Genomic DNA, 15,958 nt, shown 5'->3' with positions numbered 1-15,958 from the left:
TTTCAAATTACTTCAAACAAAAACCCATTATGATGGATGTGTCAACCTCTAAGTGTTTACTTAATGGGCAACTATCAAGACAACAGAACTCTGGGTTTTCAACTATAAAGTAGTAACCTAGCTGGATTGAAAAATACAACCGATTTAAATAGACTTTTGGTGATTTTTATTTATACAATTTTATATTTTAACTTTCCACACTAAATATACAATACTAGCACATCAAAAGAACAGCATTAGAATCACTAGATGACCTGCTGAGGTTGCTTCCAACCCTTGTTTTCTAGGATTCTACGAAACGTCAGAGAGTAATTTAAGGTAGCGTTAGAGTGATGGTGTGGCTGCAACAGCCCAGGAATTATTAGAGAGATTAGGGCTTTTTTGGGTGCTATCTTTTATTGGACCAACTGCATAGCTGAAATAGAGTTAGACAAGCTTTAGAAGCCAGAACAGTGATAGTAAAAAACAGAGAGGGGAAAGGGAAGGAATTCCCAGGAGTAGCACACAAACAAGCTAGCAGAAGAAAAGCCGATTACTGGGAGATCAAGGCCTATCAAAAGGGAGGAGGGTCATTACCACCTTGAAGCATTCAGGAGTCATATAGGCTATAACGTGCCATAAAGCCAATGTCAGTGTTAAGTCCTTCATTCCTAGCATGCAGCCAGTTTATGAACTTTTGTTCCCAAGTTTGTCTGTAGTAATTTAATGCACTTGAGTAGCTGCATTGATACCAAACTTTGAAAAAGAGCTTTAAAATTGATTTAAAAAGACTGAAGGAGTATAGCAATACAAACTCATGAAAAAACAACAAGCAACCAACCAACCAACCAACCACTGCCTAGCTGGGGTTGAGACTGGGCTGGGGTGTGCTGCATGCCAAGTCAGCGGTGGGGTTGGTCCAGAGCCTGCCGTGTGCTGCCTACAGCATGGGTAGCCTGGCATGCAGCATGAGCCAGCCCGGAGCTCGCTGTGCACCTAGGGCCAGCACGGAGAGTGTGCTGCTGCCTGCGGCACGTGGGCTGGACCCAGCACTGCACACAACATGGAGGATCCCGGGTGCAGGCTGCATTTGGCGCCCCATACCAGCCCCCCATGCTGCGTGTAGCCTGTGCACCATATGACAAGGGTGGAGGGGTCAGCACAGTCAGTCCAGCAATCCACAGGCTGGATTGTACAGCTTCACGGGCTAGAGCCGGCCTGTTGACTATGTTTGGCACCCATTTTAGACACTCACAAAACATGCTAAGCAAGAATATTTCAATAAGGATTCGCTCCCCACCACCCAGATTTGTCCACTGCATGTAGCAAAGCTTGAACGCTTTCCTGAAGGTTAGGCCAACCTTCAAGTCTTAGTTATTCATATATCACTGTACAATATAATGGAATAGCATTCTTTGCTACTAAAGTATTGTGCTGTAGGAGTACAAGTTGAAACAGAATTATGCAGAGAGAGAGAGAGAGAGAGAGAGGGTCACTGGAGACCGAATGCATCACAGAACAAGGTTTTTACAAAATCCTCTGGAAGACGCAAGGAAGATGTACACGTGTTCACTGGGAAGCTGATGGATCTGCATGGAAGAAAAGCTGGAGCGAAAAACAAGACAGAGGAAGCAGTGGTGCAGACAAAAAGGAAGAAGAGGAATGAATACAACTGTTGTGTGCAAACTCCAGCCATTTTTGTTGCAGCCATGTTCAAAAGTGGAGTTTTATTTTTACAGACATGTGAGAAAAGTATTTAGTTTCACAAAGCTGAAAACTGTTGAAGTGGTCTTGCTCAGATTTCCCAAAAAGCCAAACAAGGCCAAGCCCCAAGAGCTCCATAACAACGAAAAGTCAGAAACCCAACAAGGCACCCTTTCCAAGGAAATTCCACCCCATCCAAATCAACGTAGATGGGACCAAAGTAACCAGCAGCCTAAAACCTGTGGCTGGATGCAATGAAAGCACACAACAGAGGTAAGGAAGTGCCAGCTGGTCTGACATACCACAGCATGCCTCCTACACCATTCAAACTGGATACAAATCACTAGTGATCACTGTTACCAGTCCAAGTTCCACTTTACTCCCAGCACTGAAACAGCCCTACCTCTCCCCCACTCCCTCCCTCAGGCAGGAGTCCTTATTTTCCAATTGACTGGGGAAAGTTATAAACTATTCCTATTAGGAAGCTATTCCTTAAAATTCTTATAGCCTCAGATGTTTGACCCTCATCTTTTCAAAAGCTAACACAAGGCACACTCTCCCTGCAAGTCTGTATGCAAATTAGCTTCTGAACTGAGCTATGAAAGGCTCACCTGGTTGTGGATAAATCAGACCAGATTAACTACTAGCGGCCTTGAGAGAAGTGCAAGCACTACAAGGGAAACCAAACTCCCCCCATAGTAAAGAGATGAATTCAAGAGTGATCTTTTAAAGCCTTTGGACAGAAGAACAATCTTTACACAGCATATGATTAATACATCAAGATTTCTTTTGCACCTGTGGAACGTAATGCCATGCAGCCCACTTTGGATGTCAAAATCAATTTCTCTATAAAAGAGATGTTGCAACAGTGTATAATTGTGAAATATTTAGGCTAGCGGAACAGGAACACCATGCACCCTGCTAGAAGTAATTTACTCTACCACCACATTAAAAACCATCTCTGGGAACTACCCTAACAAATCCAGAGCAATCCCCTCTATCCTGGGTAATAAGGATCCCTTTCCCCTCCCCTTGTCCTGCTCCCACGTATACCTTGCACCAGCATCACTGGATATTGCAGAAGCACTGAGCCAGGCAGTACAGAGAAAAAACTGTCACTCCCTTTAGACACCCCCAAACAGCTTATTCCAGCAAGACACATACAGGACTCTAATGTGTAGCTCCATAAAAAATGATGTCCACATCCTAGAAGTACAGAGTTTACACTTTTCAGGCCACTGATTACTGTTATATTATCATCTCAAGCTGAATAAGGGCAACCTTGCCCAATTAAAAAAGAAACAAAGGGCTAAGAAACTGGTTAAATCACCATTAGCTTCACTGGGGCATCTCTCAAATGATATGTACATCAAACATATTAATAAGCCAAAAAACCAAAGGCATTCACCTCAAAATGCAGTATTTTCAAGGCTCTCCTTTATAGGAAAAAGCATCGTAATACCGACACGTCAAAATTTCAAAGGTAGTAACTGTGACAAGTTACTTTGAACATTAAACTTACTTCATGCAGCTAAACTAGAGATGTCAGTTGATGAATATGGGAAGGTAAACCCCGCCAAACAGCAGGCTGGTCCATAGTTGTGCCCTCAACTGCAGCTTTCTAGGCATGCCACGGTTCAAAGCTCTAAGCTGTGGCGATCCATACAAGGCAAAAATCAACCTATTAAAAACCTACACACACATTTATTTGCTCTTGTATGGGCATGTCACCCTTTTAAAATGCAAATGCAAGCCCCATCTTTTGGTGGTCTCTCTCTTCAAATAGAGATTTTTTGGGGTTAGGGACAAAAGGACCAATACACAAGAGCACAGGAAGCAAAACAGCAGAAGAGAAATTCAACCTTCTAACCTACTTGACAGTTTTTGATCCATGCCCTATGTTGTTCCCACCAGAAGGAAATTTCCAATACTGAAATTCCAAATATAGTAATAAGGAAATAACTTAGTTCCAAAACAAAGTAAAACACAGTTACGGCAGGCACCGAAAGAAGTAAAAGCAAGAAACCTCAACAAATCCTGAGTTTTGTAATCTAGATAGGAAAAAAAAATCATAAGCAAAAACTGCTAGCTTGTTAGTTAGATACTTTTATATCAAATTCCCCAAATGAAACAGTAGAGCAGGCTACTTCCACTCTAGCTTTCCTATCAGTGCCACACTACTGTTAATCCGTCACATTTCTGCTGTACGTATTTGTACCTATCCAAGCACGCAGAGGGTGCAGACCCTTTTCAATGTGGGTACCTGGACGAACTACATTAGGTAATGAAGCACAGGATTTTTTTGAAAAGCAACAAGGCAAACAGTTTTTAAATTCACAGACCAGAGTAACTTAAGGGCAGCTTGCAGGACAGCTCTACCGAGGCAATAAACAGATACAACATGTACTTCTCACCAATTCTCTCATCATAATCTTTCCTGTTGACACTGAAAACAGGCTTTGCAGTTTTACAGAAGACAGGATTTTCCATTTCACAGGTTTCAGTTCTGCGGTTGCACCAGAATCTTTCTATTTTAATGTGGTTCTTAACAGTACTCCGGATTTTATCAGGAATGCACTTTAGAGGAAAAAAACCTACCTGCATTCAGTCTGGCATTTGGAATTAATAGATTCATTCCAAAATGGAAAAATGAAATGAGTCACCAATTTTGTACTCTAAGAAGTATATAGGAAGGCTGACTACTCCAGCTCTTTTCAGTTAAATTAGGACTCTCAAAAAGCAAGCTTTCAAAATTCAAGATACCACTACAGCTCAAAGCATCATTTGCATCAACTCTCAGAGTAGTCAGGGGAAAGGTAAACAGTTTTTTTTTTTTTGTTTGCTTTTTAAACATAAAAAAACCCCTCTCTGATTTGCAAGAAATGTAGGCTGGGCTCATCCAAATCTTGGGCACTAGGGCTCAACATGCAGAAAACAGGTGACAGATGAATTAGGCCCATTAACTTCTGCAGAGTATAAGTGGTCCTTTCTAATTCTGTTACATACTACAGTTGGTAAACCACCTTCCTTAAAAGAAAGTTTCCCCACACAACCTGTACATGGACAATTTGCACAATAGCAGACACAGTGAGCAGCTGCAGCAGCAGAAACCATTTTCCAAGAAATATGGGCAGACCTCAGCCCATGCGGTAGTAGCAGACTACCCTCAAAAGCACTCCCAGCTGTGTGGAAGAGTGTGTGGCTTTTGCTATAATGAAACTTGCTACCTACTGGCAGCTAGTTGATTTGAAGTGAAGATTATCCATGAGGGTTGTCACTGGAAATAAATATGGCTACAACTTTCCTTTGGATCATAAGGCTAGGCAACGCATTGCCCATGAATGCTAAATGGCTCAAAATCTCCAAACTGTACTGAGGCCAGGATACCTGTAGATACTTTGTCCCTGCATTAGGCCTCAAAGTTCATCAACAGAAAGGGGTATTTTCCCCACAGTGCTGCTAGAACTAGTTGATCACAAAAAGTATCACTTTCATTGATATAGGGTACTTTGAGAAGGTCTGTGATGATGACACAATGCTTAAAATAAATAAAATAAAATTACCACCCACCCTGTAAACATTTTCTGCACTCATTCCGTAAGACTCAGATTACTCTCTGCCTTTTACCAGACTCACGAACGAGAGAAGAGCTGTTTAACTATATCCTGAGCAGCTGCATAATGATTATGGAACCTACATTTGGAAAAACAGAGCAAGATGAAAGTTCCTGATGTTAAGGCTAGAGGCCGATAAAAAAATCTGCCCCTCTCAATAGCCACTTGCTGTGTTTCAAGTAGCCTTGATGAAAGCAAGGAGAAAGGCCTGGGATAGAAGAGGAGGAGGAGGAGGAGGAGGAGGAGGTTGGGAATCTTGTTAAACTGATCTGAACAGCCATAGACCAGGCCTCTGTACAGGACTGCAGAGACAGAGGCCATTTGTGAACAAGGTATGTATTTGTAACTTTATTTAGTTATGGAACATATATAAAAGGGTACGTGCAATGGCACACAGGTTCTACCATGCTTCATTTGAGAGTACTTTAGCATAAAATGCATGTATTCAAAAATAATGTTTGGATTTGGGTTTACAGCAGGTGAAGGTGTAGTGAAAGTGGCCATATGCATGGTGTGTTTGATGAAAGACTGCAGGAATCTCCCCCTCAATTCTTCTCCATTCAGGGACAAAGCAGCAAACATGTCTCTATAATGAAATAATATAATAATGCAAGTTCTAAATGTTGTTATGCATAAGCTCAGAATAAATTATAATTTGTCTTGACAGCAGTAGAGTGTATGAATTTGTTAAATCAATCCAGAAGCTGAAGGTGATAGAGCCTGCTTAATAAGTGAAACAGCTCACAGAGAGCATAGTACACTGCTTCTCTGGGATCTGCATGGGCTGCCTTTTCATTGGTGGGTTGAGTCTAAGGAGCCCAAGCAAGAGGAGCAATAGCACGTTCTGTTCGTGGAGAAGGCCTGGCCAGGCAACGCCAACGTTGCAAGGATCAAGACCACTGCCACCAAGAAGCAGCGATAAGTGGTGGTGGTTGAAGACTCCCTTCTGTGGGGACAGAGGCATCCATCTGCTGGCCTGACTTGTCATCTTGGGAGGGCTGCTGCTTGCTTGGAGCCGTGGGAAAGGAGGGAATCAACAATTTTAAATAAAATCGAGTAACTAGGAACAATGGTGGGGCTCCACTGCCCCACCAGCCTGAGTTCACCAGCCACACCTGAGCTGAATATGAGCCAACAGTGTGCCCTTGTTGCCAAGAAAGCTAACAACATACTGGGCTGCATGAGTAGGAGCATTACCAGATGGAGGGAAGTGATTCTTTCCCTCGATTCAGCACTGGTGAGGACACATCTGGAGTCCCATGTCGAGTTTTGCCCTCCCTTCCCTGCCCACGCTACAGAAAGAATGTGAACAAATTGGAGAGAGTCCAGGGGAAGGCAATGAAAATGGTTCAGGGGCTGGGACAAATGACTTGTGAGGAGAGACTGAGGGACCTGGGCTTATTTAATCCAGAGAAGAGAAGACAGAGGAGGTTAAATAGCAGCCTTCAACTCCTTGCAGGGTAGTTCCAAAGAGGATGGAGCTGGACTGTTCTCAGTGGTGGCAGATGACAGGACAAGGAGCAATGGGCTTAAGTTGCAGCAAGGGAAGGTTAGGGTACATATTAAGAAGAACTTTCCCATTAGGACAGTAGTGAAACACTGAAACAGGCTACCCAGAGAGGACATGGAGTCTCCATCCTTGGAGGTTTTCCAAGATCCAGCTAGACAAAACCTTGCCTGGGATGATACAGTTGGGGACTTTGAGCAGCGGGTTGGACTAGATGGCCTCCTGAGGACCCTTCCAACATCATTTTCTATGATTCCAGTTGTTTTTCAGCAGTGGAAAGGGATCTTGGAGTCACAGTTGACTCGAAGATGACCGAGTCGTCAGTGTGACAAAACGATCAACAAGGCTAACTGCACTTTATCGTGCACTAGCAGATGCATGACAAATAGGTCCAGAGAGGTGATGCTTCCCCTCTATGCGACACCAGTCAGGCCTCAGTTGGAGTACTGTGTCCAGTTTTGGGCACCGCACTTCAAGAGGGATGCGGAGAACCTCGAGAGGGTTCAGAGGAGGCCACTCATATGGTCAGAGGCCTGTAGGCAAGGCCCTATGAGAAGAGACTGAGGGACCTGGATCTCGTCAGCTTTCAAGAGACGGCCAAGAGGCGATTTTGTGGCTGCCTATAAATTCATCAGGGGAGGGCAGCAGGGAATTCATAGACATTAGGGCTGGAAGGGACCTAAAAGATCATCAAGTCCAGCCCCCTGCCCCAGGGTCAGGAAGTCAGCTAGGGTCAAAGGATCCCAGCATCCAAACTTTTCTTGAAAGAGTCCAGAGTAGGTGCCTGCACCACTTCTGGAGGGAATCTGTTCTAGGTCTTGAGGGCTCAGACAGTAAAGAAATGTTTTCTTATGTCCAGCCTAAAACGGTCTTGGAGGAGTTTGTGACCGTTGGTCCTTGTTTTACCTTGGGGCGCTCTGGTGAACAGATGTTCTACCAGATCCTGATGTACACCCCTTATGTACTTATAGGCAGCCACCAGGTCCCCCCTGAGCCTGCACTTTTCCAGGCTGAAGAGATGCTCTATTCACTAGGGCACCCCCTGGAGTAACTAGGAACAATGGACACAAGCTGACAGACAGCAGATTTAGGTTGGACATTAGAAAGAACTTCTTTATGGTAAGGGCTGCCAGAATCTGGAATGGGCTTCCAAGGGAGGTGGTGGTCTCCCCTACCTTGGGGGTCTTCAAGAGGAGACTGGACAAGCACTTAGCTGGGGTCATTTGACCCCAGCACTCTTTCCTGCCCAGGGCAGGGGGTCAGACAGGATGACCTACTGAAGTCCCTTCCGAACGCAACGTCTATGAATCTGTTATAGCCATATCCCATGTCATTTGGAAGTACGAGACCACCTATCCTCTACTGCCACAGACCACTATCATCATGATCAGCAAAATAATTTGAATCTTATAACAAGACTACAAAAGGGAGAATGGACTGCAACAGTGGCACAGAAGGGGGTTCAAGTTGTAGAACTTTTCTCCTCTTTGTCCAACAACCTGGCAACCCTCAGGGCACAATATAGGGTTCATTTATTTACTTTAAGTAGCACTCGCATAAGGACCACCATTCCCTGCCCGAGCTATTTCTTTTTGTTAATTACTTTTGGGGTAAGTATCTGCCTTCATATTGTTATGCGGCTGAATGTAATTCAAGACAATGGCATCTAGATCGTGACCTCCCTACAGAGATGGACCCAGAAGACCACACATCTGACACCTACAGGCAAATCCAAGAAAAAGAAAGCCTAGCTCAGAATAAAGACACACACTGAAAACACAGAAAAGATTTAAAAGAATGAAAGCCAACCCAAGCTCCTGACCTCCTCTAGCAGAGTCTCCAATAGTGGCGTTGCTTTTCAACAGAACCAGGTCTGCAGGCTTAGATCCCTTCTGACAGTGGGTTGCAGGAACATAGTGACTGCCTGGCATCTGCACTGATGCAGTTTGTCTTCACTTCGGTGAAAATTTTATTTGGGCTCAATCATGGGTCTTCCTTTAACACATTCCCAGTATTGCTACCCCAAGATAACTGCAGTAAAAGCATGCTGCCACAAACAATTTCAACAGTGAGAAGCAACAGTCCTACAAGCTTCACACCACTCCCCTGTATACCGACTCCTGTTTATCATCTTCTTGCTCTCTACCTGGGCTCTGGCCCTTAGCTGAAAGTAGACTGGTATGCAGCTGGTTTCCTCCCAGTATCTGCTTGCATTTTTCCAGGTTCACCCATCTCACATAAATGACACTGCAGAACAATACCCACTAGCAAGCCACAAGTCTGTAGAACTTAGATTTCGTGCCATCACTATACAACTTCATACCCATGTCATCCAATTTTCATGAAATGAGTTTCTGCCGATAGCCATTAATACCTAGGTAGACTATTCTAAACTCTGACTCATTAAAACACTTAGAGGTGGGTTAAAATACAAAAGTGAAAAGTCTAAAGAGACTTTTCCAGAGAGATAATTAAAAAGGGTTTTGGTTTTTGTTTTTTTTAACTCACTCGTCCTAAAAACATGTGTAGAGAGTGATGCAATGCTTTGTGGAGATTTAGATTTGAGGATGCACACCCAAGTCACTGTAGTGATCATCACAGCCAGACGGACTATTGGTGCAGATGCAGAAATGCAAACATGATCTCACAGGCTGAGCTATAACAAGTTTAATAATGATGCAAATGCATCAGGCACATGCCACGAGGAACAGAAATACTTGAAATTATGAATGGATAATACACACAAACACACACTATAGCCTAGTGCAGGGGTCAGCAATGTTTTTGGGCGGAATGCCAAAAAACACCCACAACCTCGATTTGTAAGATGTTGGCCAGGGGCAGGTGGCAGGGGAGCCATGAGGGGACCAATCCTTGTTGTGGCCTCAAGGTATGCATGCCAAGCAAATCACCTTCATGTGCCACACTCTGGCAGCCATGCCAGGGCTGCCTACCCCAGCCTAATGCTCTAGCAGGCCTTGCAAGACAGACCACTAACAAATATTTTTACTGTTTACATGAGAAACAGGATGGTTAGTATGGGTTAATCCCCTGGCAAAATGTTAATGCTCTACTCAATTTGCTAAACCATGTTTTAAACCTCTTGTCTGAAAAGCTTCATGATGGAAGCCTTCTACCGCTCAAAGAATCAAGAAATTTAGTAATTTGGCCATCTTACTAAACAGCTAATCACGAAGATAAAAATGAATTTAATACTGAAATAGCACAAGTTAAATGAATATTAGCTTCAGCAGTTCAAACCCTGGTAAACAAGCCTTAGAGATACAAAATGAACAATGGACTTTGAATGAGTGATGAATCAGCCAGTCTTCAAGGAGAATCAGAGCAGCAGTCAGGTAAGAGCAAGCAAAAGAGTAATTTTCCCATGCTCCCATCTTAACAAAACTGAACACTGTAAGCCTAGAGAAGCTTCCAATCTAGTGAGTAATGTTACAGGAATGTAACCCCCTCTCTCCTCCCTGGATCATCCATACAAAATATTGTTTCATAGATATCAAAAACCGGGAAAAAAAATTCCCCCACACACACACACATTTAGTTTAACCCACTACATGACATGTCACTGAATTTCATGACGCAAGCTCTGCATCAGACTTCTACCATCTGTTTCAGCCATGGCATCTTCTGAAATAATGCTCATTTTGATGTACAGACTTAAAGTGATGTAGAAACCCACCACACTCCTAAGCCAAGTCCTTTTTTCTTCAGTGATTTATTGTCCTCAATTTAAAATGGCGTTTTCTTTCTTGTTTGAATTTATAAAGCTTCAGCTTCAAGGTATTAAATCTAGTTACACTTGGCATTTTAGATGATCAGATTTCATCACATCAGTACTTTTAGACCTGGATAAAAACTGCCTGTTGAACTTCTCTGATAAAGTAGGTTGAACTCCATCAGTTTCTCACTACATCACATGATTTTTTTTGAACTTCAGTCATTTTATAGCTCTTCTGAGCCCTTTCCAATATCCTTTATAAGTGAATGAAACACTGCAACCATCTCATAGTGCTTTATACAGAGTTTCCCCAAACTGTTGATACTTGAGGCAGACTTTCTGAATTAAAACTGGTCAGCACACTTCACTCACTGATCTGCTGGGATGGCCCAGCTGACACCTTTTGGGAATCACAGGTATAAGTCTACAAAAGTAACTTCATTTTGTATGAAGCATAAAAGAATTCCCCCCCCCCCCTTTTAAGAGGTCAGTTTTATAATGATCTTTATTATTTTTGCTATCCAGTAGTTCCAGAAGCTCCAATAAATACTTTCAAAATCTATTCCAATTGGTTTGAGATACTGAACAGTTTTAGGGATATAAAGCAATAGTCATGCAGGTAGTCTCTGGTTACAGAGCATGAGATAGGTATTCATGTTTGGGTAAGATAAAGCTGTCTCTCAAGTCTCTCAGCAACTACAGGCACATCACATTCTCTTTTAAATTCATACACCAGAGAGTTAAAGTCTTAAGAACTTACTTCCTAATATAGTGGGAAGCTAATACAAGAGCAAAGAGCAGATCTTCCCAGAGCACGTTTAGATCAAAAGTGAATAATTTTGCCAAGAACCAATTCTATTGGAATGGTTCTCAAGAGCCAGGGCCCTGTGGTCACTTTTGACCAAAGTTAAATTAATTGAGGGCTTAAAGTGTTAAGCACCCCACAAATACCAGCCATTTCAACCAACCTCTGTTTCACAAAGACATCTGAAAAGCCTGTTTTCATTCCAATCTGGAACAAAAAATTGCAAAACCTCAAAACTGTCAAAAAACAAACTTGTCCTTGAGACAAAAACTAGGGAATAAACTATGCATCTCTCCAAGGGCCTGAATTATGTAACAAAGTTCATTTGTACAGACCTTCATGACAGACATCCACCAAAAGTAATTTTCACAGGATCCAAATGCCAACACTTCAACCTATGCTCAACTTTAGGCATGTAAGTAACTCCATTGACTCAACTAGAACAACTCTCAGGCTCCAAAGCTAGGCACGCACCCAAGTGCTTAACTGGGTTGGGGCCACAATCCTATCAAAATATACAGCAAGATAAAACTGAGAGTGACCACGTCAACTTCATTAAGTGACTAATACCCTGATATTATACTTTAATCCTTAATGGCATCAATAGTAACAAATACTGAAGCACATCCTTCCCATAGATACCATTCTGCTCAAAGTAATCAGGGGCTCTGCAAGAATGTTTGAAAACACAAGTACAGAAAGCAGTTAAGAAATGAAATCCACTCAGAGACATCCAAGTAAATTATGATTCTACACAAGAATCTGAATCTTCATTTCAGTTTACTTTCTTATTTTTAAGCTTTTAAACATCCAGTTGACCTCCAGAGAATATTGTGGTCTGCAAGTCATATTCACTGCAACCCCAAAATACAATTATGCAAACAGAACTATATTAATATAGTTCTGCAAGTGGGCTCATGGGGCTCTTTAGCCTGGAAAAGCGCAGGCTCAGGGGTGATCTGATGGCCACCTATAAGTTTATCAGGGGTGACCACCAGTATCTGGGGGAACGTTTGTTCACCAGAGCGCCCCAAGGGATGACGACTAGGTCGAATGGTCAAACTCCTGCAAGACCGTTTCAGGCTAGACATAAGGAAGAATTTCTTTACTGTCCGAGCCCCCAAGGTCTGGAATAGACTGCCGCTAGAGGTGGTTCAAGCGCCTACATTGAACACCTTCAAGAGCAAACTGGATGCTTATCTTGCTGGGATCCTATGACCCCAGCTGACTTCCTGCCCTTTGGGCAGGGGGCTGGACTCGATGATCTTCCAAGGTCCCTTCCAGCCTGAATGTCTATGAAATAATATGGAATTAAGGTTGATAGTACTTATCAACAGTTTAAGTTAGAACATCATTACTGTATTAAACCCTAGGAAATTCAAACTTTAATGTCACACAATTATGGTTAATATCATATGCACTGGTACTTGTGGTCACATATTAAAACCAATGTTTTAAAGTTTTTTTTCCCCCCATTTTTTCATCCGTTATTTGATTTCTTTGGAATTTCACTTTAGATTACCAACAATGCTAACACCCCACCCCCCCAACCCCTCGAATGATCCCAAACTTTATGCTCAAGATGCATGTCTGCCATTTTTCACATATATAATACCTTAATAAAAAGTTATTTATGGTATAACCCCCCCCCCCCCCAAACCACAAACAAACACACAACACTAAGCACTAAATTTCTTCAGGATCAGTTTTAAAATTAATTTTAATAATACAAATAAAACGTTTAAATTAAATTAACTGGGTAAATTTTTAGAAAATCCATTGTATATTGAAAAAATAATGGGTATACTGTCTCTTCTTGCATACAAGATGCACCTTAAAAACAGCTGCTGGAAACGGGTGCATATTATAAGCAAGGAGATATGGCAACAGCAGTTTCTTCTGCTCAAGCAAAAGTGAAAGTAATTCGGCGCAGAATCCACAGGGAACAGATCAATGAGTAAACTCTATTCCTACCTGCTGCTACTCAGTTACTTACTTATTACAAGGAAATAGGTTTTTTCCCTGCATTCTGCCTTATTCCAGAGCATGTCGTACATGAGAAAATGTGGACAAGCTTGGGAGAACATGATGCATTCTTATACAACTCTCGTCTTAAGAGCAAAAAGCTTACTTGACTTCAGCTACAGCATCATAACAAGCATTTCCATAATAATCACATTCACCATTGACTGTCAGCTTTGTTGGCTTTTTCGGTATTTACTGTCAAATAAAGCAAAATCACTCTTTCCTACCAGTTGCACTGCTGCTGACTTTGGAAACACTTGTTAAATCGTTAAAAAAATAATAATCTCAGATGGAGAAAATTAAGGTGTTTTACCAGTAATATTGGTTTTTTGTTCATGCTGTAATCATGTAGGATACAATACTCACATTCAAAAACTCTCACACTTTAGCCAGTACAAATGCACATTTCTAAACTGGACTACTGCACAGACAGATGTGCTACTCCTTGCTGTGAATGTCCAGGATTCCAACTCCAAATTCAGGTAAGGTTTAAAGCCAAGGAACAGATTTGTGAGACTCTGTATAGCAGGTACTTTTACCTTCTAACCTACTAAGCAAAGAACAGCAGTTCCCAGGACCTTCAGGACACATCTATACCACCTCCAGCTATGCTAGGAAACACTGACATGAAAACATGGTCCCCAACACTTGGTCCCACCCCCATCCTCACCTAATGCCAAGAACAGTAGCTGTCATTACAGTTTAACTACTGCTGGGTGCAACAACAAGCAAGATCAAGACAGCAGTGCTGATCATGGGTCAAACAACAGCTCCGTGTCACAGTTTTTCAGCACTGGGGCTGGCAAAGCAGGAGCCAAGCAAGTGGATTGTTTACAAAGCAGTGCTTCCTAGAGCATGGTCAGAGGTAATACAAATGTGCCAAGTCCAGAATCCATATTCAAGTTGCCTGGGTGCAAGCTTTTGTATTTTAAACGTGCACACACAATTGATCTGATGGAGGAGGGGACTGGCATCGCAAATCACCTGCATTCAGTCTCTGGCTGAATCTGTTTTAGTTCTCTTGTGGGTTCCACTGGATCAGTTTGTTTCTAGATTCTCCATATCTTCTACAATCTGTGGTAGCTGTACTATAGTTTTGTCAACTGCATTCTTGCAGGAACAACCACTAAGAAACTTCCTATCAAATTTAATACAGTATTCTAAAAAGAATGTGATAACTTAATCCTTGCTAGTTCCCACCGTAAAGAATTTATTATTTAGCCAAGTAACATTTATTATGTCTTTTAACCAGCCAGCAAGTCTCAACTTTGCTTTGGCATTTAATCATACACCAAAGCCATTTGATGCTTACTGTACTCTTGGCAGGGATCCACTAAGGCTGATACAGGCCTCCTGATCAAGCACTTCTCTATATTACATGCTGAAAATTTGCATTCAGTCCACTTGTATACAAACAACTGGATCTCAATTTCAGGCAAGTTCTCTTACCTAAGAGGTATCTAAAAAGAAATTACAACAATAAAATTGTGGTTGCCCCTTTTGCTGGATTGACATTAGCGATTCATAACCAGGATGTCTTGACATCCTTTCAGGGGTGACACTGGGTGCCACATAATGTTAGCACTGTTAGGAGTACAAATATGATTCATAAAATAAACCTGGAGATTTCAAATAGACTGTTTTAAACACTATGGATTCTTGACTGGTTGTGGTCTTCCCAAGTTCTTTGCAAAAGAAAAAATAGTTCTATTATTTTTCTGTAGACAAAAATTAAGTGAAAACTAAGCTGGCATTTTCTGAGGGGTGCCACCATTGTAAGCACTGTTTATATATAAAGTGACTAAAAGTTTGCCCCCTCTGAAAATGCTTTTTTTTCCCCTTTCTAAATATCAAAGGTATGAATTTCCTGATGTTGTTCAAACACATGCAGAGGATTTAGAAGTGGACAAGAAACTGTTAAAGCAGTAAAAGCTTTTTACCAGCCTATGTAAAATAAAGAAATAAACAAACAACTTCTCATTCGTTCAGTTCTCACTTGAAAGGTTCCTCTGATGTCATGAACTAGCTATACAATCTTCCACAAAGCTTCCTGGAAAGACAGCAGAAAAGATCCAAGTGAAAAATAGTGGACTTAAGATTTTAGACCTTATAAATCAGTCCTATTTTTGTACCATTGCAAGACACCTTTAAGACTTTCTCCTAGTCCAACAGAACATCTGTACTTCTAGTTTCAGGCCCTTCTAATTACTTTGAATAATTTAGCACTCCATTTATTAAAACCTCCTTAAGTACTTAGATAGCTAACATCTCTTTCCCAAGCTGTACACAGCTATCTATTTCCTTCAATCTCTCTTTGTAAGGCATGATCTCTATTCCTGTTGACCTCCTTTGGATGGTTTATTAATGTCTCCTACATAGCTAGCTTACAGGTCTTGGGGAGGAGGGCAGAAGGAGAAAAACAAAAGTAATTCAGTTGTAGAGAGTCACAAGAGCTGTGTGAAAGTATTATTACCTCTCTTAATGTTAGACGTGATATACCCATCTGCCCAAGAATAGTATTTGGTTAAAAAAAAAAAAAATAAATAATAATAATAATAATCCACCTCCACGCAGCAGGTACATTGTTT

At 41.7% G+C, this 15,958-nt stretch overlaps 1 protein-coding gene across 3 annotated transcripts in view; it reads right to left on the bottom strand.

Annotated features, from left to right (window-relative positions):
• Window positions 1–15,958, bottom strand: part of PDPK1 (3-phosphoinositide dependent protein kinase 1) — a 101,718-nt gene that overhangs the window by 82,510 nt on the left and 3,250 nt on the right. The gene's annotated exons all lie outside the window — the stretch shown is intronic.

The sequence above is a fragment of the Alligator mississippiensis genome, chromosome 13, assembly GCF_030867095.1.
Source record: "Alligator mississippiensis isolate rAllMis1 chromosome 13, rAllMis1, whole genome shotgun sequence".
NCBI lineage: Eukaryota > Metazoa > Chordata > Crocodylia > Alligatoridae > Alligator > Alligator mississippiensis.
Note: the sequence above shows the minus strand (reverse complement) of the source record. Positions and strands in the feature narration are given on the sequence as shown.